General features: G+C 40.3%; 1 protein-coding gene across 3 annotated transcripts in view; it reads left to right on the top strand.

The window, feature by feature from the left end:
* PKIB (cAMP-dependent protein kinase inhibitor beta) overlaps window positions 1–26,596 on the top strand; it is a 121,312-nt gene that overhangs the window by 58,984 nt on the left and 35,732 nt on the right. For 2 of the 3 annotated variants that reach the window (XM_061427444.1, XM_061427443.1), the window contains one exon: window positions 13,648–13,717. The exons of the other annotated variant lie outside the window; for it this stretch is intronic. The gene's annotated coding sequence lies outside the window, so the exon portion shown is untranslated. The remainder of the gene's footprint in view (window positions 1–13,647; window positions 13,718–26,596) is intronic. 3 annotated transcript variants of the gene reach the window in all.

The raw sequence follows: 26,596 nt of genomic DNA, 5'->3' as shown, positions 1-26,596 counted from the left end.
TGCGTTGAGAAGCTCTCCTGGAGAAGGGAAAGGCTACCCACTCCAGTATTCTGGCCTGGAAAATTCCATGGACGGTCCATGGGGTCGCAGAGTCGACACAACTGAGTGACTTTCATTAAGTTAATCCGTGTGTGGTATGAGGTATGGATCCAACTTCATTCTTTTGCATCTAGTTGTCCCGGCACCATTTCCTGAAAAGAAATTCAGTTCCCCCATTGAATTATCTTAGGTTCAAAAATTTAACAGTTTGAAAGAGGTTTTGAAAATATCAATTTCTGTATTTTTGACATTTATTTTAGTTTGACAAGAATGAGACAGGGTTTGATGGCTGGCCTTTTAGCTACCTGAAATTCCACATATGGAAGTAAAGCATAGTGAAACAAAAAAAATAAAATGATGTCATAAGGGGATTATGAGCATGGTTTGTAAATTACAAGAAACTATTTTGCTATATTAAAGCACTATATAAAAAATCATCCTAATAATATTTGCTACTCTGAATAAGGACCTTCAAAAAGTGCAAGAGGCTGAAAGATGTATAAAGATACTGCCATGTCCAGTATCTTCTATTTACCAAATGGGATAAAGGGATTAACACATTTTAGAAAGATTCTTAACAACAATATTTACAAAGGATTTACTCTTTCTGTCTAGTTGTAGAAAGAGAGGCTATGGCATTATGGGTACTGTTTAGAGTTGACCCATTTTGCAGCTGGCTTTGTTTCTTTCTGGTTTTAAAACAGAAAGCAGAGGCCTGGAGGAATATCTCTTCCATGAGTGAAGTGGCAAATTTAGCTAAGACTGAGATTAGTAATAAGAATGTGTGTGCTCAGTTGTATCCAACTCTTTGTGACCCCATGGACTATAGCCTGCCAGGCTCCTCTGTCCATGAAATTTCCAGGCAAGAATACTAAAGTGGGTTGCCGTTTCCTCCTCTAGGGGATCTTCCCAACCCAGGGATTGAACCTGCGTCTCTTGCTCCTCCTGCATTGGCAGGTGGATCCTTTACCTCTTCACCTGGGAAGCCCTTGGTAATAAGAATGCTGCTGCTGCTGCTGCTGCTAAGTCTCTTCAGTCATGTCCGACTCTGTGTGACCCCATAGACAGCATCCCACCAGGCTCCCCCGTCCCTGGGATTCTCCAGGCAAGAACACTGGAGTGGGTTGCCATTTCCTTCTCCAATGCAGGAAAGTGAAAAGTGAAAGTGAAGTCGCCCAGTCGTGTCTGACTCTTAGGAATAGTTGCTGATAATTACCGAATGGTTTCTTTATAAAGTTGGTAACATTATTAGGCTCATTTACTAATGATTGAATTGAAGTTTGGAGATGGTATATAGCCTGCCTACAGACGCAGAACTAGTTAGTAGTGGAGGTTGCATAACTCACAGGTGTCTGAGTCTAGCTTGCTATGTTTTACTACCTTCCAAAATAAAAACTAAGATCTTGGCATGTGGTCCCATCACTTCATGGAAAATAGATAAGGGAAAAGTGGAAACAGTGATAGATTTTATTTTCTCCAAAATCACTGCAGATGGTGACTGCAGCCATGAAATTAAAAGATGCTTGCTTCTTGGAAGAAAAACTATGACAAACCTAGACAGCATATTAAAAAGCAGAGACAACACTTTATCGACAAAGGTCTGTATAGTCAAAGCTGTAGTTTTTCCAGTAGTCATGTATGGATGTGAGAGTTGGACCATAAGGAAAGCTGAGTGCTAAAGAATTGATGCTTTCGAATTGTGGTACTGAAGAAGATTCTTGAGAGTCTTTTGGACAGCAGGGAGATCAAACCATCAATCCTAAAGGAAATCAGTCCTGAATATTCATTGGAGGGACTGATGCTTAAGCTGAAGCTCCAATACCTGAAGCAAAAAGCTGATTGATTGGAAAAGACCCTGATGCTGGGAAAGATTGCAGGCTAGAGAAGGGTGGGACAGAGGATGAGATGGTTGGATAGCATCATCCACTCAATGGACATGAATTGGGCCAACTCCGGGAGATAGTGAAGGACAGGAAGGCCTGGTGTGCTGCAGTCCATGGGGTCACAGAGTCATACACAATTGAACAACAAGCTAAAAGCTTAAGCAAGATTATGAAGGTTTAGTTTAATGGCTCAATCTCTTAAGCATATTTCTTGTTTTCCTTATTTTGATTATACACATTTCTTATGCACTTCTTTTGATTTGCAAACATTATGGAAACAGGTTCTGTAATGATTCTAATGCATCTGTTCGTTCTTTTGCATGTGTTGGAACTTCTAGGAATGAGTAAAGATGGTGACAGCTTTATATCTGTTAATACCAAAAGGTCATGAGATACCAGGAAGCACTAGACATGCAAGCTGTTATGGGATATTTGGTTCATCTCAAGCCAATATTATGTTTTTTAATCTGTTATTCTGATCCTGATGTTGTTTATGCTCAGTTATCTACGAATTTAGGGATGCTTTAATTTGAGAAAAGTCTGAGTAAATGTGGCTTGAAAAAAACATTAAAGTCACTGTTGTTTCCTAAGTCAACACACTTTATACCATACCCTCTAGGAGCTGCTGATACTCTTTCACTATCCCCAGATGGATGCCCGAAAAGGGCTGCCGTAACACAATACAACAAACTGGTAATTTGTTATTTCACAGTGTTGTCAGGACTGTGCTCCCTCCAAAGCCTCTAAGGGAAGATCTTTCCTGATCTCTTCCAGCCTCTGGCAGACCCAGGTATTCCTTGGCTTGTAGATATATTACTTTAGTCTGTGCCTCCATCTTCATATGACATTCCTCCTGTGTCTCTATGTCTTAACATTTTCCCCCTATTAAAAAAAATTTTTAACTGAAGTGTAGTTGATTCACACTCATTGGAAAAGACTCTGATGCTGGGAGGGATTGGGGGCAAGAGGAGAAGGGGACGACAGAGGATGAGATGGCTGGATGGCATCACTGACTTGATATGGACGTGAGTCTGTGTGAACTCCGGGAGTTGGTGATGGACAGGGAGGCCTGGCGTGCTGTGATTCATGGGGTCGCAAAGAGTCAGACACGACTGAGCGACTGATCTGATCTGATTGTCTAAGTTTCAGGTGTATAGCATAGCAATTCAGATATATGTGTGTGTGTGTGTGTTTCAGATTCTTTTCCCATATAGGCTATTACAGAATATTGAGTAGAATTTTCAGTGCTATACAGTAGGTCCTTTCTGGTTATCTGTTTTATACATGTTAGCTGCTCAGTCGTGTCTGACTCTTTGTGATCCCATAGACTATAGCCCGCCAGGCTCCTCTGTCCGTGGAATTCTCCAGGCAAGAATACTGGAGTGGGTAGCCATTCCCTTCTCCAGGGGATTTTCCTGATCCAGGGATCAAAACCAGGTCTCCTGCACTGCAGGCAGATTCTTTACCATCTGAGCCACCAGGAAAGCCCCATTTTATACATAGAAGTGTGTGTATGTTAATCCTAGCCTCCTAATTTATCCCTGTCTTGCCACCTCCCTTTTCCTTCCTTCTTTTTCTAAGGTCACCGGTTGTATTGGATTAAGGGTCTGCCCTACAGCAGTATGACTTCATCTTAACTTGGTTACATCTACAAATAAGATCACAGTCTAAGGTACTGGGGTTTGAACTTCAACATTTCCTTTGGGGAGGAGGGGTCATCGCTCAAGCCATAACCCCAAATCTGGCACTTATGATACTGCTGGACTGTGACTGACTGAGGTCAGTCCCTCAGAGAAATGCAGAGGTGGGTAGAATCATACTACTGAAAATCAGCTAGTCTCTTAGCATTTAGAATGACTGCTCTTTTCATCGGCTCCTTCATGAGATGGTTGTATTTTCATGATGATGTGGATTTTCTCATTTTTGAAGGTCCACAGGATGATGTTATTTCAACTAGTGCAGCATGGTATGACAACAGGAACACTGCAATGCGATGCAAATATCAACAACCACACAATCAGTGGGCCGAGCAGATAATGTGCCTGAACTAGCTGTGACAATCAGCAAATGATTGATGTGTGAAGCACAGCTTTTAGCAGCAGCTGCTTCCCTGAGAATTGTGAATCACCATTTTAGTGAGTCACCATTGCAGCTGCCTTTTTCCTCTGAGCCAGATAAATCCTGACATGAACAAGGTGCTGATAGAGGAAGTGTAAATTCGGCTAGTAGTAAATGTCACTGGCCTCCGTGTGAGACATGTAGTCATTCTAAAATCCAAGAAGGGGAAGGAAGGAGATAACTTTGACATTAAATATATCTTCGTTGAGTTTTGTCTCTTTTTTTGTTCTGTCCATAATCTTCTTGCCTTGAATGTAATGTCTTAAAGTGAAGCATATTTAAATAAGTTAATTCATCTTTTAAATAATAAATATATTTAGCACACCAGGCCTCCCTGTCCATCACCAGCTCCCAGAGTTCACTCAAACTCACGTCCATTGAGTCCGAGATGCCATCCAGCCATCTCATCCTCTGTCGTCCCCTTCTCCTCCTGCCCCCAATCCCTCCCAGCATCAGAGTCTTTTCCAATGAATCAACTCTTCGCATGAGGTGGCCAAAGTATTGGAGTTTCAGCTTTAGCATCATTCCTTCCAAAGAAATCCCAGGGCTGATCTCCTTTAGAATGGACTGGTTGGATCTTCTTGCAGTCCATGGGACTCTCAAGAGTCTTCTCCAACATCACAGTTCAAAAGCATCAATTCTCTGGCGCTCAGCTTTCTTCACAGTCCAACTCTCAAATCCATCATGACCACTGGAAAAACTATAGCCTTGACTAGACGGACCTTTGTTGGCAAAGTAATGTCTGTGCTTTTGAATATGCTATCTAGGTTGGTCATAACTTTCCTTCCAAGGAGTAAGTGTCTTTTAATTTCATGGCTGCAGTCACCATCTGCAGTGATTTTGGAGCCCCCCAAAATAAAATCTGACACTGTTTCCACTGTTTCCCCATCTATTTCCCATGAAGTGATGGGACTGGATGCCATGATCTTCGTTTTCTGAATGTTGAGCTTTAAGCCAATTTTTTCATTCTCCTCTTTCACTTTCATCAAGAGGCTTTTTAGTTCTTCTTCACTTTCTGCCATAAGGGTGGTGTCATCTGCATATCTGAGGTTATTGATATTTCTCCTGGCAATCTTGATTCCAGCTTGTTCTTCTTCCAGCCCAGTCTTTCTCATGATGTACTCTGCATATAAGTTAAATAAGCAGGGTGACAATATACAGCCTTGACATACTCCTTTTCCTATTTGAACCAGTATGTTGTTCCATGTCCAGTTCTAACTGTTGCTTCCTGACCTGCATATAGGTTTCTCAAGAGGCAGGTCAGGTGGTCTGGTATTCCCATCTCTTTCAGAATTTTCCACAGTTTATTGTGACCCACACAGTCAAAGGCTTTGGCATAGTCAATAAAGCAGAAATAGATGTTTTTCTGGAACACTCTTGCTTTTTCCATGATCCATCAGATGTTGGCAATTTGATCTCTGGTTCCTCTGCCTTTTAACTGAACTGAACTGAACTAAATGTAAAGAATTTAGTATGTCTACTAAGCAACACTCTAGGGAAGAATACATCTTTGTAGAAAAGTGTATTAAGACTTTCCTTTATTCTACTTTTGTACTTTAATGATGTTAACGTTTTAAAATCCAACTGTGAGTATTGGGCTGCAGTCATGAAGTGCGGTCTGTACAGTTTAATGCAATGGCCTGCTCTAAATGGCTCTCCAATTCTAGACAGATTATGAATTAGAAAAGCAATGGGTTTTTCTAGTTGACCTATATACCTGGATTAAAAAAAAAAAATCCTCAAAATGGTGATGACAACAACGAGAAAGAGAAACAAGGCTAGGCTGCTTCTCTTAGTAAAGGGGAATTTGAAAACCAGAGATGGGCATTTCAGCCTAAGCCTCTTTACTGATGAACTGAGTTTGAAGTCTTGGCTGGTTTGCTCTTCAGAGATAATTCTTAGAGATAGTTTCCAAGAATAACTCTTCCAAAGACCTGTTAAGAATCAATTTATCTCAAAATGCTACTTCAGATTTTTTTCTTCATGCTATTCTAAAATCTAAAACTAACAATCAGTGTTTTATTTAGGTAGAAGCACCTAAATTTGAAGCTTATCAAATAGTTAATAAAGATATATGCCTTAGAATAAGATTTCTGTAATACATTTTTTTTTCTACCTGTGTTTTTCCTAGATGGTAGGAAGAAGAAATAGCCATGATTGAGAACATTAGGGCAAAGTAGATTAAAGAGGGAAACCTTTGGCCCAGGAAATAATGGGATCAAAACCACACAGGAATTCATACAGAGTTCGTTTTGAAAGGAAATGGAAGTCAGAAGGAAGGGATAAAAAAAAGTTGGCTATAAATCAATTTTATTAATGAAAAAAATACCCAAGTGTGTTTGAAATTTTCACAGCTCTGTTTTGGCTCTGTGTTGGTAATTGACAATTGGGTTTTGGATGAAGCTGAGTTTATACTCCTTTGCCCCCAGTAAAGTAATGATTTGTGATCTTGTACTACTCATTAACCTTCTAAAGTGCACTTTCTCCTTTGCTGCAAAGAACATCCTAATAATAATGACTATTGTTTATTAAGGTATTTATACTAAGACATTGTCTTAATCTTCAGAACACTCTATGAGCAAAAGTTCTATATTTACATTTGTTGTTGTTCTGTCTCCCAGACTGACCTCACAGACTGTAGCACGCCAGGCCTCTCTGTCTCTCACCATCTCCCAAAGTTTGCTGAAATTCATGTCCATTGAATCAGTGATGCCATCCACCCATCTCATCCTCTGACTCCCTCTTCTGCTTCTGTCCTCAGTCTTTCCCAGCATCATGGACTTTTCCAGTGAGTCAGCTGTTTGCTTCAGATGACCAAAACACTAGAGTTTCAGCTTTAGCATCAGTCCTTTTAATGAGGGTTGATTTCCCTTTAGATTAACTGGTTTTGATCTCCTTGCTGTCCAAGGGACTCTCAAGAGTCTTCTCCAACACCACAGTTCAAAAATATCAATTCTTCAGCTCTCAGCCTTCTTTATGGTCCAGCTCTGACAACCATACATGACCACTGGGAAGACCCTAGCCTTGACTATATGGACCTTTGTCGGCAGAGCAATGTTTCTGCTTTTCAACACACTGTCTAGGTTTGTCATAGCTTTCCTGCCAAGAAGCAAACATCTTCTGATTTCATAACTGCAGTCACCCACCATAGTGATTATAGAGCCCAAGAAGAGGAAATCTGTCACTACTTCCACTTTTTTCCCTTCTATTTGCCATAAAGTAATGGTGCTGAATGCCATGATCTTAGTTTTTTTAATGTTTAGTTTTAAGCCAGCTCTTTAACTCACCTCCTTCACCCTCATCAAGAGGCTATTTAGCTCTTGTTCACTTTCTGCCATTAGAGTGGTGTCATCCACATATCTGAAGCTGTTGATGTTTCTCCCACCTATCTTGATTCCAGCTTGTAACTCATCCAGCCCGGCATTTCTCATGATGTGCTCAGCATATAAGTTAGACAAACAGGGTGACAGCAGACAGCCCTGCCATACTCCTTTCTCAATCTTGAACCAGTCGGTTGTTCCATACAGTGTTCTGACTGTTGCTTCTTGACCTGCATACAGGTTTCTCAGGAGACAGGTACGGTGATCTGGTATTCCCATCTCTTTAACAGCTTTCCACAGTATTTATTATAATCCACACAGTCAATGGCTTTGGTGTAGTCAATGAAACAGAGGTAGATGTTTTTTTGGAATTCTCTAGCTTTCTCTATGATCCAGCAAATGTAGGCAGTTTGATCTCTGGTTCCTCTTGGAACCATCTTAGACATCTGGAAGTCCTTGGTTCACATAATGCTGAAGCTTAGCATGCAAGATTTTAAGCTTGACCTTACTAGTGTGGGAGATGAGTGCAGTTTTCTAATGGTTAGAACATTCTTTCGTACTACTCTTCTTGGGAATTGGGATGAGGATTGACCTTTTCCAGTCCTGTGGCCACTACTGGGTCTTTCAGATTTGCTGACATATTTAATGCAACACCTTGATGGCATCATCCTTTAGGGTTTTGAATAGTTCTACTGGAATTCCATCGCATCCACTAGCTTTATTAACAGCTTTATTATCTTCCTCCATGGAAGAATGGAGGAGAACTACCAATAGCCCCAGAAAGAATTTTCACATTAAACATAAGAAAAGTTGTATTAAAGTGGCCCAGTTATGGTTATGTTCTAGAGCCAGCCTGGCTCCAAAGCTCATGTGCTTAGCGTTATACTGTTGTTAGTGTCAGACTTTCTCCCAGCCTTAGCCCGCTCTGACCACACTTTTTCCATATATATGCGTTATTATACTGTATTGGTGTTTTTTCTTTCTGGCTTACTTCACTCTGTATAATAGGCTCCAGTTTCATCCACCTCATTAGAACTGATTCAAATGTATTCTTTGTAATGGCTGAGTAATACTCCATTGTGTATATGTACCACAGCTTTCTTTATCCATTCATCTGCTGATGGACATCTAGGTTGCTTCCAGGTCCTGACTATTATAAACAGTGCTGTGACGAACATTGGGGTACACGTGTCTCTTTCACTTCTGGTTTCCTCAGTGTGTATGCCCAGTAGTAGGATTGCTGGGTTGTATGGCAGTTCTGTTTCCAGTTTTTTGAGGACTCTCCACACTGTTCTCCATAGTGGCTGTACTAGTTTACATTTCCACCAACAGTGTAAGAGGGTTCCCTTTTCTCCACACCCTCTCCAGCATTTATTGCTTGTAGACTTTTGGATCGCAGCCATTCTGACTGGCGTGAAATGGTACCTCATTGTGGTTTTGATTACCCTACTCTTATTAATTGCTGCTTACTGCTTCTCCCTCCTGCCTCTTGTGAGAACACACTATTATTCATTGACACACACACTGATCTCTTTAGTCTGAGATTCTATCAGTTCTCATTTTTTCAACTCTATATACGATACAAAATTGCTGAAATTTCCGTTTTTAATTTTCTCCTCTTGTCTGAGTGCCAGGCCCATAGTTCCAGTTACTTACTCTGCCGTCCCCTTGGCAATATTGCCAGCATCTAAACTTACTAGCTCTCCTTCTCGTCTGTTATTTTGTTAGTGATTCTGTGATCCAGTTCCCTAAACATAAAACCTTGCAATTGTTTCAACTTGTTGCCCTCCTTCATTCACTTTGGCCTATCACCACATTCTGTGGATTTTTCTACTTCAAAATATTTTTTATTCATCTGAATTAGTTAAAATATTGGTTTGACAGTTATAATAAAGTCCTGAAATAATAGTGGATTAAACATAGTGTGGCTCAGATGGTAAAGTGTCTGCCTACAATGTGGGAGACCTGGGTTCTATCCCTGGGTTGGGAAGATCCCCTGGAGAAGGAAATGGCACCCCACTCCAGTAATCTCACCTGGAAAATCCCACGGATGGAGGAGCCTGGTAGGCTACAGTCCATGGGGTCACAAAGAGTCGGACACAACTGAGCGACTTCACTTTCTTTAAACCTAGTATAGGTTTAGTTCTGTCTTATTACAGCCCAGGTAGATGGTACAGACATGGTGTAATGGCTTGACATGTTAGGGATACGGGCTACTTACATCTTGTTGCTTTGTCATGCCCAGGGTGGTTTCCTTGTCCATGTGGTGAATGATGGCTCACCATACAGATACTATCAAGTTTTCAAAAAAGGAAAAAGAGAAGGGAAGGACCACACTCCCCTCTCTTTATGGTATAACCTAGAAACGCATACATCACTTAGGCTCACAGCTCATGTTTCAGTGACAAAATCCAGTTACATGGTGGCATCTACCAGCATGGGAGGCTTGGTAATGAGGTCCTTAGCTATGTACCCAGCTGAACTTTGTATTTTTTAGAGAAGAGCAGAAGAGCTATTGAGAACCCAAGCAGAAGCCTCTGCTACACTTTCCTTAATCCAGTTTTATTGTCTCCCCCTTTGGTGGGCTTTATTGCCAACGCCAAGATTACTTCTAGAGTCTTACAGCTGGATTTACTGTTTGCTTACTATCAGCTCACTCATTTTTCTTTTAAAGAGCCATTTTTGTTGTTAAACCTCAGTTTAGTAGCCCATAGCATGAAGTCTGTTTCAGAACTCTTGATAATCTGGCCTTATTCTACCTGCTTCTGATCTGTTTTCAACTTTCATTCATTCATTCTCTGTTTATGCAGTAAACATGTGTCGAGTGCTTACTCTGTGTCAGGCATATAGAGTCATTTGTTTTCCTAAGCTAGTTCATTTGAGTTCTGTGGATAGAAAACATCCTCATGAATGCCCATACTCTCTCATGTCACATTGATTCATCTTTTGATGTTTGTTTTCATCTTTATAATGCTTGAGAGATTAACTGCATGGTCAGAAAACAGCCTTTCAAAACTGGGTCTTGCAGTTGAAGTGGTCAGTTTTTTTTTTTTTTTTTAGGAAGCAGATAAAGTTCACCTGATATATACATTTTTTTATTTAATAAAATTATTTTAATTGGAGTGTAATTGCTTTATAATATTGTGTTAGTTTCTGCTGTACAATAATGTGAATTTGCTATATGTATACATATATTCCCTCCCTTCCATCCTCTCATCTGATATTTTGAATGTTCAGGCCTTTATACATTTTAGAACTATGATTTGCCTTTAAAAACAAACAAAAGTAGAAACTAATGTCCCTTGAAGCAGCTATCAGTAGATTTAGTAGCTCATTGAAACTGTAAAACAGCTCAGTGCAACCATTGACTAAGTATTACCTCATGGAGTTCTCTAGTTGCTTATTTGTTCTCAAACAACTTCATCTTCAGTCCTACAATCCTTGGTATGATAGAGGCTGCTGCTGCTGCTGCTAAGTCGCTTCAGTCGTGTCCGACTCTGTGTGACCCCATAGACAGCAGCCCACCAGGCTCCCCGTCCCTGGGATTCTCCAGGCAAGAACACTGGAGTGGGTTGCCATTTCCTTCTCCAATGCATGAAAGTGAAAAGTCAAAGTGAAGTTGCTCAGTTGTGTTCGACTCTTTGCGACCCCATAGACTGCAGCCCACCAGGCTCCTCCGTCCATGGGAGTTTCCAGGCAAGAGTACTGGAGTGGGGTGCCATTGCCTTCTCTGATGATAGAGGCAGACATTTATTTAATATAACTAAGCAGGCCTCATCTTTATATTTGTATTTCATTTTTTTGGAGAAATTGTCAGATCAGGTCCAGGGCTAGGTAGGGTGAGGTACATGAAGCCAAGCTGTATAAGTGCAGTGTTAGATCTATCTGAAGTGAACAGAATCCTTCTTTATGCAGAGTTTGCATACTGACATGCCTGACTTCTCAAGTCATGAAAACTTTCAAGTTCGTATAGATTTAAAAGAAAAGGATAAGTATTCATTATTTTATCAAACCCTAGAAGCAAAGAGTACCTTAAATCTTACCAGATCATACTTTAAAAATTAAATTTGCAAATGAGATCTGCTGGGGTTGTGCAGGGAAGCCAGTCCATGAAAACAAGGCAGGGACATCTACAAGGAAGACAGTCCAGTGTCCAGGGTCAGTCATTCAGCTGCTTTATCTATTTCATTGTCTTATAACAGCTACTCATTCCCTCTTCAGCATGGTAGCTTTATCTCTAAGATGGCAGTGTTGTCAAGTAATTTTCAAACTAAATTTGTGGAGGGAGAGTCGAGGTGGAAGAAGACAGAGTGGGTAGAGACTGAAGCTGTTTTAGCCAGAGCCATTCGGTTTGTGTCTGTCTTAACATATTGGCCACCTGCTGAAGAGTTCATTTGGGAAAGAAATATTTTAAAATAGTTTGAAAATCACTGAATTAGCTGATTTGCAAGATCTATGCTAATTCACACCCCTGCATGTGCATGTATACTAATATGATGAATTTCTGCTGATCCACCCACATCTTGATTTGCTCCTCTTGAAAAGCTTATAATAACCTTTGCTGAAACCACTGGCCTTTTTCCCTTGGGAATCTCTTAGTAGTTATATGTATATGTGTATATTTAACTAGGTTTTCCCTAGTTAAACTGTAGTTACAGGAGAGATAATGGAGAGGAAATTAGATCTTGTATAGTAGCAAGGTCTTCTAAATTCTGCATCCAACCTGGAAGTTCAGGAAGAACTTAGTAGAACACTTAAGTTATATTTACAGTATTCTTATTTGATTTAAATTTCTGTTAAGGTATTTAACATACATGTCAATGATAATATAACAAATTATGTTTTTCACTAGAAGAGTGGTACTTATAATTTATAAACATGAATTTTCATATATAGGAGATGTGTGCTCAAAACAGTTTGTTGGTGATGTTAAAGGCATGCCACTGTTCTTAAAGCCTTTTCAGAAATTACTTTTCTTTTGTTGGTAGTTTTGATAATTGATAGTTTAAAGGATAAGTAGAGAGTCTCTCAGTCTCTTAATCTTTAGTGTATTTGTGTTTAGCATATCACCCATAAATCTGAATTTTGATGTCTGTGAAGAATCAAAAATTCATATGGATATTATTTTTAAAGTCCGTTGCATGAATATATTTGAATATAGCATAAGCTGCAAAGAAGTGAAGAGGGAAAAAACTGTCAGTCTTTCTTTCTTTTGATTCTAGTGAAATAGGAAGAGATAGGTGGAAATTCATAAAATAAAAACAAAATTTAATCCTGGAAAAAGCGTAAAATTATAGGGATTTATTAAATATACATTTAAAGACATAACAGTATTATGCTTTTTAAAGAATAACAGTGTTAAGCTTTTTACCTGATTTTAAACTGGGTTCCTATTTGAAGTTTCTACTAGATCTTTTCTGAGAGCCATAAACAAATGTTTGAAAAATTAGGACTACAAAAGTATTTTTCTTAATCTTGCTCTTTTGGGGTGCATATTTGCATTATATTACATAAATTTTGAAGCTTGTAAAATTTTTGCTTTGTTACTACTTCCCATATGATCATTTGTTCGTTTATTTTTCTCTTCCTCTTCTCAGTTCCCTTTATCTCATCTGAACAAATAGGACTCATTTGAAGGAAAACAGTTTCAGATACACAGTGAGAGGAACAGAGAAAATCATATAGGAGGCTGAGTAGAGGAATGCAATCGAAAGATGTCTGCTGTGGGTTTTAAAATTCTTCCGCAGTGATAAGTATGCGTTCAAGCAGCTCTGAGTCTGAAAAGCACCTCACAGACCTTGACATTCAACTGATATTTATTGCATCCCTCCTACCATGTGGCAAGGTGAATGAATCACAGTCTGTGCCCTCAAAAGGCTTTAAGAAACTTGTGTGAGGTGGGGGATGGGAAGGCAGGCACTAATCAGAAATTAACAATATAGGTGATAGGTTCAATAGTAGAGATAGACTAGAGTGATTTAGAGCACAGCGGAGGGAGCCTACATGATGACTTTCTCAGCTTGACATTAATCCCTCATTGCACTGTTGTAGTATAATTGCATTTTGTAGCTGGCAATCCTAGGTACTAACACTTGTTATTTGAAATGAACCCTTTTGACTTTTAATAGAAAATTTTGTTGTAGAATTGGAGATTCTGCTTTTCTCAAGAAAGTCAAACAAGTCATGATGTTTACCAGTTTTATGTCCTGATTGAAATTTGATGATCTAAATGGATTTTCACCTTATCTGGTTTTTCATAGTCTTTTTTTTTTTTTTTTTTTTTACAGGAAAAAGGGTGTGTCAGAGTTTCTTCCTACATCTGTCTTAGAAATAGCAGCATATTTTAATCAGATATTTGTAAGTATTTTTTTCTTCTTTACTTAGGAAATTAGATACTGATTTTGTGGAGAAATGGCTCCTTCAGTAAAACATTTGACAAGATATAGTGATACAATCTGAGTTGGCATGCAAAATTTGAATGGGAGCAAAGTACACACAAAAGTCATCCTTAAGGAAAACAAATCCTCAGTCAGAAAACCTTCAACAAATCTATCAACAACTACTGAATGTTTAGTTATTTTTTTGCAATTTCTCTTTCTTAATGTCATTTTTATTACTTTTCCCCTTTGTGAAAGTATCTGTGTGTTCACATATTTTAGAAAGGCTGTAACATCAATGTGAAAGGAAGAGGGAAAGAGTAGGATATAAACAGAGGAAAGGGAAAGAATTTGAATTCTGTTAAAAATTGTATGGTTTTGGACAACTTTGTCTTTTCCATTAATGATTTTAGTGAATTGTTTTTAAAAAATCAAAGTTAGAGCTCATAATAGCTATGATCCATTTGGTTTCATCATATTTATGAAATACCTTCTGTTGTGCGATACCAAGTCCTTGTCAACGCAGGAATGGGGAATCTGGGAGATCCTTTCTACTTCAGTGTAGCAAGAGATCAAGACAAGCACATCTTTTCACAAACATATTTTATTAGACAAATTGAGATGAATCAAAGGGGGCAGAGAGTTTTGTCCTAAAAAAAATGTGTTTGTAGTAATAGCATTTTATATTGTATTCCCTGAAAGATATTTCAAGTCTAATGTAGTCCTGTTCTAGCATGTTGAAAGGCATACAGTCTAGGGCCCATGGTATAAAGATAGATTAATGAAGCAGAGTCAGATAATTAAGATCTGGAGGTGACTGGGCTCCTCACCAAGTGGGCGAGACCCTGCACAGCATATTTCTGTGCTTCTCATCAGCTAATATTTGTTTCAAAGGTTGATGACTAGAAGTGATGACTACCTTGGATCATTTTAGGATTTGAGGGCATTCCTTAAATTGTTGTTTATTAGCTACTAGTCCTTACATCTTGGCTAATCTATGATTATTTTTAATGACGTAAACATTTGTGATGTAGGTAATAAAGCCAGCCAACAGGAACTGAGGCATATTGCTAACTTGCTTCCTCAGATAAGATCTCAGCAGATGATTTAATTAAAAGGTTCTACTGAACTCTTTAATTCTATAGCAGTATAGGCTGTTCTTTAGCTATGTGGCATTATTTTTCAGTTCTCCTGTATCCATTTATGAATCTCATGGTTTTTGAGAAATTACCTGAACTCTCTATTGCTTCAGTTTGTCAGTAAAATGAGGATAAAAGTGCTTGTATCACAGTTTTTTATGGGAGTAAACGAGATGATGAAATACGATAGAAGTAATAATGATGAATGGACCTCTCGCAGTCAGAACTTCCTGTCTTCACTATATTGTTCAGTAGACTTTGAGGTCTTGCCTGTATGATTATTTCGTTTGTCAGCATATGTAAGCTATTTGTAAAATCACTGAAAGAATTGTTAAAATGCCGATTTGGGGCCATCTTCCTAGATTTTTTTTGCCAAGCATCTTAGATAATTTACATGAAAATGATCTACAGGCTACCCTTTGAAAAACACTATTTTTCCTTTGTAAATGAGCTCCAAATTAGTTGATCACCAAAGGCACATGAGAGCCTTGTAAAAAAACATACCCAGGGTTCCATCTTAAAGATTCTGGTTTGGTAGATCTGGTGCAGGGCATCAGAGCTTGTTTTTCAAAAGTTGCCACACTGATTTTGATATTTGCAAACTGCTGCTTTACAGCCTTACTGTATCTCTAATTTTTTATTCATAAAACTTTTGGCTGTGCTTGCTGTGTGTGGATGAGGGAATATCATTATGGATCTGTGCTTCAGCTAGTCTAGACCAAGTGACAGGAGTGAAAAGGATGAGATTAGATGTCTGCATTTGCAGTCATTACCCACATTTACAGTCTTCTTCCCCTTGGTTTTATAGCTGCATTAGTAAATCCAAGTGCTTACTCCCTATGCTAAAGAATTTCTACATGAGAAAGTACTATAGGAAACCATCTAGTTCAAACCTCTCATCTCACAGAGCAGGAAAATGAGGCCCAGAGCTTTGCCCAAGGCCACGGGCAAGTCTTGGATCAACACTTGGATTTCTACCCCCAGCTCAGCTCCATTTCCATCACATCAGCTGACTGCCACATCAGGAACCTGTGACACCTATGAAACCAGTTCTTCTAGCGTTGACTGTAGGTAGGCTTCCCAGAGTGTAGAAAGCACTCTGTGACTGAGCTTTCCTACTTACCTGTCCAGCTGTCGGAAAGAGAGCTTTTTCTTTTCTGACTCTGACTCTGAATAAAAAGAAGCAGGAAGGTCACTGGGAGACTGAGGTTCTTGCCAGGAGAGGCAGCCTGTTCCAGCAGTGACACCATCATCTCAATTGCCTTCTTGATTCTTCATCTTAGCAGAGCCAACTGTGCCTTTTTTCAAACTCCAACAAATCTCTAGATGACAGAGCCATCATCATTGTAGTCTGTCTTCTTGCATCATTTTTTTTCCTTGGCATCACTTTAGTTGCTCTTATTTGGACACACTGTTCAGCTCTGAAGAGCCATTTTCTCTGTGTGTGTGTGTGTGTGTGTGTGTGTGTGTGTGTGTGTGTTTGGTAGTCGCTCAGTCATGCCCCACTCTTTGCGACCCCATGGACTGTAGCCCTCCAGGCTCCTCTGTCCATGGGATTCTCCAGGCAAGAATACTGGAGTAGGTTGCCATTCCCTTCCCCAGGGGATCTTCCTAACCCAGGGATCAAACCCAGGTCTCCCACACTGCAGGCAGATTCTTTACCATCTGAGCCACCAGGGAAGCCATTACAGTCAACAAATATTAAGTACTACTACTGTGTCCCAAAAATAGTCTTGGATATCAGAGATGTCAAATGAATCCAGCATGGTCCTATTTTCTGAAAAATTCACAGGATCACAAGGAGGGAAGGCAGTATAAAAAATGCTGCAGGAGTGCTCAAGAGCATCACAGGAGCCATGGCTACTACTTTTTAGGGGAGTCCAGGAAGCCTTTTGGTAAGAGGGGACATTGGTCGGCTTTGAGGGCAAAAACTATAACCCTCGGTATAAATGCATAACATTCTGCAAACACGTGAAGAGAATGTTTTGAAGGGTTAATGAAGAGAGTAAATGTAATTGAGATTAATAAGGCAAATGCCAGCATGATGGAGAGAAGGGAACACTGCAACATGTAGCCAAAGGCCTGGGTCTTCTCCTCATGGTATCACGCCTAACCTTTGTGGCTTTGGCCAGTCCAGTGAGACTCCTTAGACTTCATTTGACTGCTTGCTCAATTCATTCATGTAATGAAATTCATGTTATAGGCTGTTTTTCTTGCCTGGAAAATCCCATGGACAGAGCAGCCTGGCAAGCTACAGTTCATGGCATCGCAAGAGTTGGACACAACTTAGCGACTAAACCACCATCACCATGTACTTGGGATGCAGTCAAGTGAAGCCAAAATGCCTCCTGAAGTGTTTCCTGAGCTGAAGCTCAGTATTGAGTAGAGGCTGACCTAGTCAAGAGAAACTTTGGAAGTAGATGCTCCAGCCAGTGGCCTGAATGTGAAGGTGAAGGGAGTGTGTCTGGGAGTCATATGCCCTGGATGGGGAGCAATTCCTTTCACATACCTACCTGAGGTCAGGGGAGGCAAGACCTCAGGCTGGGGAGTAAGCAGAGTGTAGATCAGAGAGGGTGTGGCTAGTCATGCTAAGGAACTGGGCGACATTTTCTTGGCTTAAGGGGAGTAGTCAGAGAGCTGAGATAGTGATGTTTGCTTGGCTAGTGTAAAGAATGGACTCAGTTCAGTTCAGTTGCTCAGTCGTGTCCGACTCTGTGACCCCATGGACTGCAGCACGCCAGGCCTCCCTGTCCATCAGCAACTCCTGGAGTTTACTCAAACTCACATCCATTGAGTTGGTGATGCCATCCAACCATCTCATCCTCTGTCGTCCTCTTCTCCTCCTGCCCCCAATGCCTCCCAGCATCAGGGTCTTTTCAAATGAGTCAGATCTTTGTATCGTGTGGCCCAAGTATTGGAGTTTCAGCTTCAACATCAGTCCTTCCAATGAACATTCAGGACTGATCTCCTTTAGAATGGACTGGTTGGATCTCCTTGCAGTCCAAGAGACTCTCAAGAGTCTTCTCCAACACCACAGTTCAAAAGCATAAATTCTTCAGCATTCAGCTTTCTTCACAGTCCAACTCTCTCACATCCATACATGACCACTGGAAAAACCATAGCCCTGACTAGACGGACCTTTGTTGGCAAAGTAATGTCACTGGAGAAGGGAATGGCAAACCGCTTCAGTATTCCTGCCTTGAGAACCCCATGAACAGTATGAAAATAATGGATTAGAGGGCAACAGAATGGAGGCAGGATAATGAGTGAAGAGAGCCATCGAATCTAGACAGGCTGGCGCCCTTAACTGGGGTAGTGAACGAGGCAGAGCAGAGCCGTTGGCCCATCAGTTCAAGAGCTATTTAGGGGATAGACTTTGTATGGCTTGATGATCATGGAAGGTGAGGGACAAGAGTGTCTGCTGGGTTTCTGACTTGTACAACTGGGTGGGTTATGGTGCTGTTCACTGAAAAAGAAAACTCAGGAGGAGGAAGAAGCTTCAAAAGGAAGATGAATATCTCTAACAGGAGGGGATGAGACCCGCTGATGTGTCCTGGGCTCTTCAACATTAACTGGCCTTCCATGCTGACAGTATCACACACAGTGTCCCACTTAATCTTCTCAACTGTGGGAGGTATTATTATGTGTACTCAAAAGATGTGGGAGCCAAGGCTCAGAGAGCTTAACACCTCACATAACGTCCCTGTTAACAAGGAACAGAGGCAAAAGTTCAGCCCAGGATGCTCAGCTGGGTGTGTTTCATCCTAAAGCACACATACCCTCTGTTCTGTCACTCTGTTTTCCTTTTAGCTCTGACACATTTAATTCTGTGAAAATAGGTCACTCGTGAAACCCAAATAACTTCAGACTTTCTGGGTTGTTAAATTGAAGGCATAAACTTTACTTTCTGATTTATTATTTCTCACTTGGAAACCTGCAACTGCCTCCAAACTCACCTCTAGAATCCACTCTTCTTTTCCAATCTATTCCATTTTCTGTAACCAAAGTGGTCTTTCTTAAAGTTCATCTTTGATTGCCACACTGTTGCTTAAAAGACTTCAGTGGCTGCCCAGCACTTCTGAAAGAGTAGACCGAATCCTTAACATGCCGCAATGATGTAGCCCCTGTTAAGTGAGCTACTCTGTCTCCTGATATTTCTTACCTTCTTCTCTGCGTTTGGGCCACACAGGCCTTATTTCAGTTCCTGAAATGTGCTGTGCCCTTCTCTTCTGCTTGAAATACTCTCTTTCTACTTCTATACCAGATGCTCTTTTCTCCATATTTCAGCTCATATTATTAGTGCATCAGGTCCTGATTCACTCACACAGGTCCTCATAATTTTTCATCTAAGATTTACCACAGTTTGTGTTCATACATACATTTGTGTTGATTATTTTTTTCTCATCCATTAGAGTCCATGGAGGTAGTTTTGTAATTCTTGCCACACATATCATTGGCACTCAGTAGGTATTTTTCAAGCGAATTAATAAATTTATAAGTGAATGAACATGATTCTGGATTAGTTAACTTATGTTTGATTTTATATTGGTATATTACTGTTCAGAATTGAAAAAGAACCTATTTTGGATTCCTGTAAAATAAACTGAGTTTGGGTCACATACAATATTGTTTTTTAATACTTCAGTGATGCAGTATTTCCCCTGACACTGTATTTTATTTGCTTTCCCCTATCTGAAGTCAGTTTTCCTTTGCTCGATAAATGAAGCTAATTCCAACAGCATAGGGGTAATTACCGAATTGACAATTTTTTGGATTAAACCAATTAAACCAAGGCAATTAAAACTTGGAAATGGCAACTATAAAAGAACAATATGTCATCATTCAGTGTTCCAATGAAGGATGGAAATGTGTTATAATTTGTTTTTAAATGTCATATCTTTATTGCACTTGCTAATTAAAGGAGACTTTCCATCTTGGCCTTGCTGAAAATAATTTAGTGTTTTCAGAAGTGATAGCTTATGTTTTTCCCCTCAAGAATGAGTCTCTGCATGTGACTATCACAGTCTAACAAATGAGGCTTGGGTAAGCCCTGGGAAGGAAGTCATCAATGTGAAAGCCCACAGCCAGAAACTGGTGGTGGGCTGTAGGTACTCAGAAGAAGCTCCCAGGAGTCCAGGCTGAAAAAATGATGGGACTGTGAGAAGGAATCTCTCATTAGATTGTTACATTTTATTCTGCTCATATTCTGAGACCCCCTGGAAATGTCTGCTCAACATTGGCAATCATGGTTATCTAGCTTTTCCATCTCCTCAGAGCTATCTGAGGGGCTTAGATTATACAAGTGTTAAATAATTTTTTTTTAACTCGAATAGCCTTATTATTCCAAATGGAAGAAGAGGGGAGTTAAAAGTAGGTGGAGAAAAGCTGACATGTTAGTGATTAAAGTTATGGTTGTTACAAGGAGACAGGGGTGCTGGCCTGTAGAGCCATGATTTATGACACAGGGCAGTGTTTGCCAAGAATGGGGATTCTGGTCCTTTAGAATTCTATAGAATTAGTAGAGAGGTCTACAAAGCCATACCTCTGTGTCTAAACAAACACTGTCGTCCCATAGCATATATACTTGTTGTTCAGTTGCTAAGTAGTGTCTGACTCTTTGGGGACCCCATGGACTGCAGCCCTCCAGGCTCTTCTGTCCATGGGATTTCCCAGGCAAGAATACTGGAATGGGTTGCCATTTCCTTCTCCAATCATATATACTACAATTTTCAAATGTATATAGATTATTATTACAAAAATGAGTTAATTTCCTTAAAATATTTATTTCATAGTACCTTTCCAACTGTTAAATATTTTCTCAATCAACAGATACCTAAAACATATAGGTTCTTGAGGAGTCATCTTGCCTCAGTAAGCATACTTGTAGCTCCCACACTCCAGGATTTACAGTCTTTTTTGTTTGTTTGTTTTCCCCACACCTAGCATTTCTGAGAACCCTTAGATTCTATGAGTCTGTCTTGGGTGCTAGTAGTCACTTTTTCTGGTCTGGTGCTCTGGTCTCCCTCTTCACTGTTTCCTGATGTCTCTGGAAGTTTTTGGATGCTGCTGCAACTCTTTCTAGTCTGTGTCATCTTAGGTTGTCCTCAGGGTACTCCTTTTGTTGTCGAAAGCTGAGATATTACTAAGATGGTTGTCTCCAGGCAAGAGTACTGGAGTGGGTTGCCATTTCCTTTTCCAGGGGATCTTCCCCACCCAGGTTTCGAACTGTGTCTCTTGTGTCAGCAGGTGGAATCTTTACCAACTGTGCCAGCTGGGAAGTAAACTTTGCCAAAGACTTGAGGGTAAGAGGAGAGAATCATTATGCAGAAAAAGGACACCTGGAGTTAGATATTCATGAGTCCATTAACTGTGCCCATTCACAGGGGTCCCCTACAGGCTGGCTCTCTCCTTAGTGTCCAGCCTACTGCCTTGTTTGAGGTGTCTGCCCAAGTTCTGCAGGCAAGGTTACTTCAGTCTTATTCTGCCTCTCTGGAATCTAGGCTAGAATCTCGCTATGCATAGATCAGTTTATGTTTGATATTTTTTGGCATTTATACCCCAATGAATACAACTTTTAAGTTACAACAGTAAGTAACTGGAAGGATATGAATCTCTTCATTCCAAAGTGGAACTCTCACTTAAATAAGCCTCCTTCCACTCCAACAATATACTCCTAAGCAAGAGGACTTTCCAATCAAAGGGGTGAATGCTTTTCTTTTCATGAAGCTTTAGAAGAACGCATTTCTAAGAAGAAGAAGAAGAATCACTTCTAAGCAAGGCTGAAGGTCAAGATATGGATGTGTTTCCCTAATAGCCTTTAGTATCAGAAACTTTCCTCTAAGCACATGAAGTCCTGACCCCCATAGACTAGGGTAACAGAAGGGGTGCCTCTCTCTCTCTCATATACCTCAGAGGCTGGGTCTTTTCTGCTTACAAATTACAACCACCATATCCACTGGTGGTCTGATATTAAAAGGTAGTTTTTATTGTTGAAAAACGTTAGAAACCATGATTACTGTGGGATAAGTACTGGCCCAGATGTCCAGTGATGTGATATCTAGACTTGATTCTGAAATTAACAGGATCTCTATCATACCAATAATCTGGTTTCTTCCTCTTTGAATACAAGGTTGCTTTTTGTTTGTTTGTTTAATTTTAATTTATTAATTTGCCAATGACCAGAGTTCTAGCCCCCAAATCCTCAGATATCTCAAAGTTACTTGTAGATTGTCATTGTTTGTGTTTCTTTTGACAGTTTTTAATAGCATTGATTAATTTGACTTTCTATCAATTCCATTACATTGTAAAATAGGAAAAAGAAACTTTACTGGGTGAAGGGCAGATAGGCATTTGAGTCTTGTGCAGAATGTTACATTTCAGTTTTTAAAATTGGCCTATTGAAATATTTCTATATATTTTTAAGTGCAGAAAACACTTATTAATCTTCACCCAGCTACTGAACTTCACAGGTCATTAAAAATGTGTTATGAGAAGTTAGGCACTTGCCCCTGTTATAGATGGTGATAAAATTAGGAAATGAATCATGTGTTTCCATACCACCTTTAATTTTAAAAATGGAAGTTACCACTGGAATAAACTAAAGGGAGAGACTGCCAGAGTGCAGCTAATATTTTAAAAATGCAGTTTTGAGAAGACTTAAAATTCTATTTACAGTTAGAATTACTACAGTGGATATGAAAAATAGAGATGAGAGTGACTCAACATATGTTTCTCAGATAAATTTGGAGTCAGGTTATAGAAAGGATTAAAAGGATGAGAACATTCTTAAGCTCAAAACATTTTATGTCATGTATAGAACACAGCACCAAAATGGCCATTCTGCATGGCCTCAGTTGAACAAATGCCTGTGGGGGAAAAATAGCAAAAACATTCTGCTTTGACTGGGTTAGCTTATCTTAAATGAAAAATACATCAAGGAAACATGGTGTTTCATACTACAGAAAGCCTTCTGACTTAGAATTTACTGGTTTTGAATTTTAATCTTGGCAGTTAAATGCTTTAAAATATGGACACTATTCAACTTAATAGAAGACAGGTATTTCTGCTTTCTATGCAGGCTTCAGAGAGGTTTTGCTGGGGGAAGTGACATAGACACATAGGTAAAGAACAAACAAGCAAACAAACAAAAAATCCCCAAACCTGTGAACACATGTATTGTTTTCATCATTTTCACATGTGCGTTAAAGGCTTCTGAAAATGCCAGAACACTTCTCTGTACCCTCTGATGTGTGATTATGTATCGTTACTGTCCTGCAGAGCCCAGCATGCAGGGTTTTGAAGTTTTCAGAAACCTCAGTACTCTAAGGTGGAGTAGGTAGCTTGGAATTTGAGTCAACATCTCCAAGACCTGGGGCAGTTGCCTGGTGACACGAGAGTAACGTGAACCAGAGTCCTCATCATTCAAATGAAACAAGAGCTGTCATACACATACTGATTTGGTTTTTCTTTAAGCTCACACTTTTCAGTACAAGTGAAATGTTTTTAGTAAAATTTATCCATCTAGCTCACAAAATTCCAAGTTTTGAGGTTGTTGCAACAAATACACCTTGTCCACAGGTATTTAATTATTTTTTAATTGGAGGAAAATAGCTCTACAATGTTTTATTGGTTTCTGCTGCACAGCAACGCAAATCAGCCATAATGAGACATGTTATCAGCTCCCTCTTGAGCCTCCCTCCGCTCCCGCATCCCACCCCATAGGTCATCACAGAGCACCAGACTGGACTCCTCCCTGAGTTATAACAGCAGCTTCTCACCAACTATCTATTTTACACATGATAGCATATATACTGGAGAAGGAAATGGCAACCCACTCCAGTGCTCTTGCCTGGAGAATCCTGTGGACAGAGGAGCCTGGTGGGCTGCCGTCTATGGGGTCGCACAGTCGCACAAAGTCGGCCCACTTAGCAGCAGCAGCAACAGTGTATTTATGTCAGTGCTGCTGTCTCCATTCGCCCGCTCTCTCCCTCCCGCACTGTGCCCACAAGCCCACTCTCTGCATCTGAGTCTCCATTCCTTCCCTGCGTCTAGGTTAATCAGTGCCATCTCTCTAGTTTCCATACACGCACGTCAATATACGGTAATTTGTTTTTCTCTTTCTGACTTGCTTCACTCTGTATAAGAGGTTCTAGGTTCTTAAAAGTTGAAACAAACTGGCTTTTAAAAACTTATGAATGAATTAGAATATGCTTTAACCACTGCTTTCCCCTTTTGTTCCTGGCTATTTATAATAAATGAATGGGGCATTTAGGTAGCCTTAAGCATGTAAGGTAAGAAGAGTGAAACAGGTAACAACTGAAAGCTACTCAATTACTAGAAATCAAACTGTAGGAATCTAGTTTCTCCTGCCTACACTGCAAATGAAAAATAAGGGGATACTTTAGCCATTGAAGAAACATTGCATGGCATCGATTAGAGGAACTAAGCTTCAAAGAGGTTAAAGAATCTGGCCACTGTCATGCAAACTGTGGTATCAAGAACACAGGTTTGACTCCAATACCTCCACCAACCTCAAAAACAGGCAGAAGGTAAAATGCTGATAATTCAGAAAAATCTTTCCACATCATTCCCAAATGCCACTCCTTATCCATTAGCTCATTTGTGGAAGTGCCACCATTAACAATTTGCTTCTTTGGTCTGAGACTTTGTCTGGCATTATCCTTGTAGGGAACCACACACAGATCATATTCCTGTGAATCAATTAAGTAAATATTTTCCAAACGCTAGTTTGAGTAGGATGAAAGTGAAGAGGGCATGGGAAGGTCTATGGCAGAAGCAGGGCCTGGGGAGGAGAACAAGAGGAAATTGATGAGGGAAGATGGTGAAGGGTGCAAAGCATTTGGTCTGGGAGAATCTGCAGTTGACCAGAGGCTGGACTTACTGTTGTAATGAAATCGTTCTCCAGAATATGTTCATTCCGTGTCTCCCTTACTCTCTGCCTTTAAGTATTCATTCTTGGGGCTTCGGGCTTCCCTGATAGCTCAGTTGGTAAAGAATCCATCTGCAATACAGGAGACCCCGGTTTGATTCCCCGGTCTAGAAGATCCATTGAGGAAGGGATAGGCTACCCACTCCAGCATTCCTGGGCTTCCCTTGTGGCTCAGCTGTTAAAGAATCTGCCTGCAGGGTGGGAGACCTGGGTTCTATCCCTGGGTTGGGATAGGGAGAAGGGAAAGGCTCTATCCTTGGAGAAGGGAAAGGCTACCCACTCCAGTATTCTGGCCTGGAGAATTCCATGGACTATATAGTCCATGAGTTCACAAAGAGTCGGACCTGACTGAGTGACTTTCACTTTTACTTTCTTTCTTGGGGCTTCCCAGGTGGCTTAGTGGTAAAGAATCTGCCTGCCAGTGCAAGAGATCCAGGAGATGTGAGTTCTATCGCTGGGTCAGGAAGATCCCCTGGAGAAGGAAATGACAACCCAATCCAGTAATTTTGCCTGGAAAATCTCATGATCAGAGGAACCTGGCGGGCTACAGTTCATGGGTTCACACAGAGTCAGACGTGACTGAGCACACACTCATTCTTTCTCAGTATTTGCCTGTTATAAACAGCTGTTTTGTGTTGATCACATTTCAGAAGATTACTTCTGGTATTTTTTATTCAAGAGATGCACGTCTGTAAGTGATGCTCTCCCAAATTACAGAGTTGAATCAAATGAGATCTTCAAACTTGCCTTTCTCTTAGTCCATTTCATTGTTTCTATAATCTCTTTGAGTGACTTAGAGATATCTTAGTCAATACATCTCGGATCTTCTGGCCTCTCAAAATGACTCTCCAGGGTCGACAAGCTTTAGTGAGTAATTGTCCCAGCTATTTTTATTGTACCTGTATATCTATCCATGCTTCCTTTCCCTACTAATGAGGCTCTTTGAGAATTTTCTGTAATGACAGTTCTCTTCAGTTTATTGCAAACTGAAATATATGAAAAAGTCAGCTCTTTAGTACTTTCTTCAGTTATTTTAATTACAGTGGAATTGGGGGAATTTTTCTATACTAAAATTAATCATTATCTTTAATCAAATCTCAAAGGATAACAGTAAAAGTCTGATGTGAAATGGATCAGAGTGACAGGATGACTTGAAAGGTCTTGCTTGGCTCAGGAACACTGCCAGCATAGGGTTTAAAGCAGCAATGCTTAAAATGCCAATACAGTGATTTTTTTTTTTTTTAACCAAATTCTATAACATGAGCATCCTATCTGCACAGATAGGATCTGCATATGATGGGGACTGCATGGTCAGATCCATGAGAAGTTCACCCAAAAAGCACTCATTGAAGACTTACTATCCACCGACCATGCTGCTGCTGCTGCTGCTAAGTCGCTTCAGTCGTGCCTGACTCTGTGCGACCCCATAGACGGCAGCCCACCAGGCTCCCCCGTCCCTGGGATTCTCCAGGCAAGAACACTGGAGTGGGTTGCCATTTCCTTCTCCAACGCATGAAAGTGAAAAGTGAAAGTGAAGTCGCTCAGTCGTGTCCGACTCTTAGCGACCCCATGGACTGCAGCCCACCAGGTTCCTCCATCCATGGGATTTTCCAGGCAAGAGTACTGGAGTGGGGTGCCATTGCCTTCTCCATCCACTGTCCATACTTAGACCCTATTGTTCCTGCCTACCAGGAGGTATGATCTTCCGAAGGTAAAACAATTCACCAACATAGAACATTTACTGAAAACCATATTAAACTGATTTAGTGGT

This window comes from Bos javanicus, chromosome 9 (assembly GCF_032452875.1).
Source record: "Bos javanicus breed banteng chromosome 9, ARS-OSU_banteng_1.0, whole genome shotgun sequence".
In the NCBI taxonomy this organism is placed as follows: Eukaryota; Metazoa; Chordata; class Mammalia; order Artiodactyla; family Bovidae; genus Bos; species Bos javanicus.
This window is presented reverse-complemented; position numbering and strand designations above follow the sequence as displayed.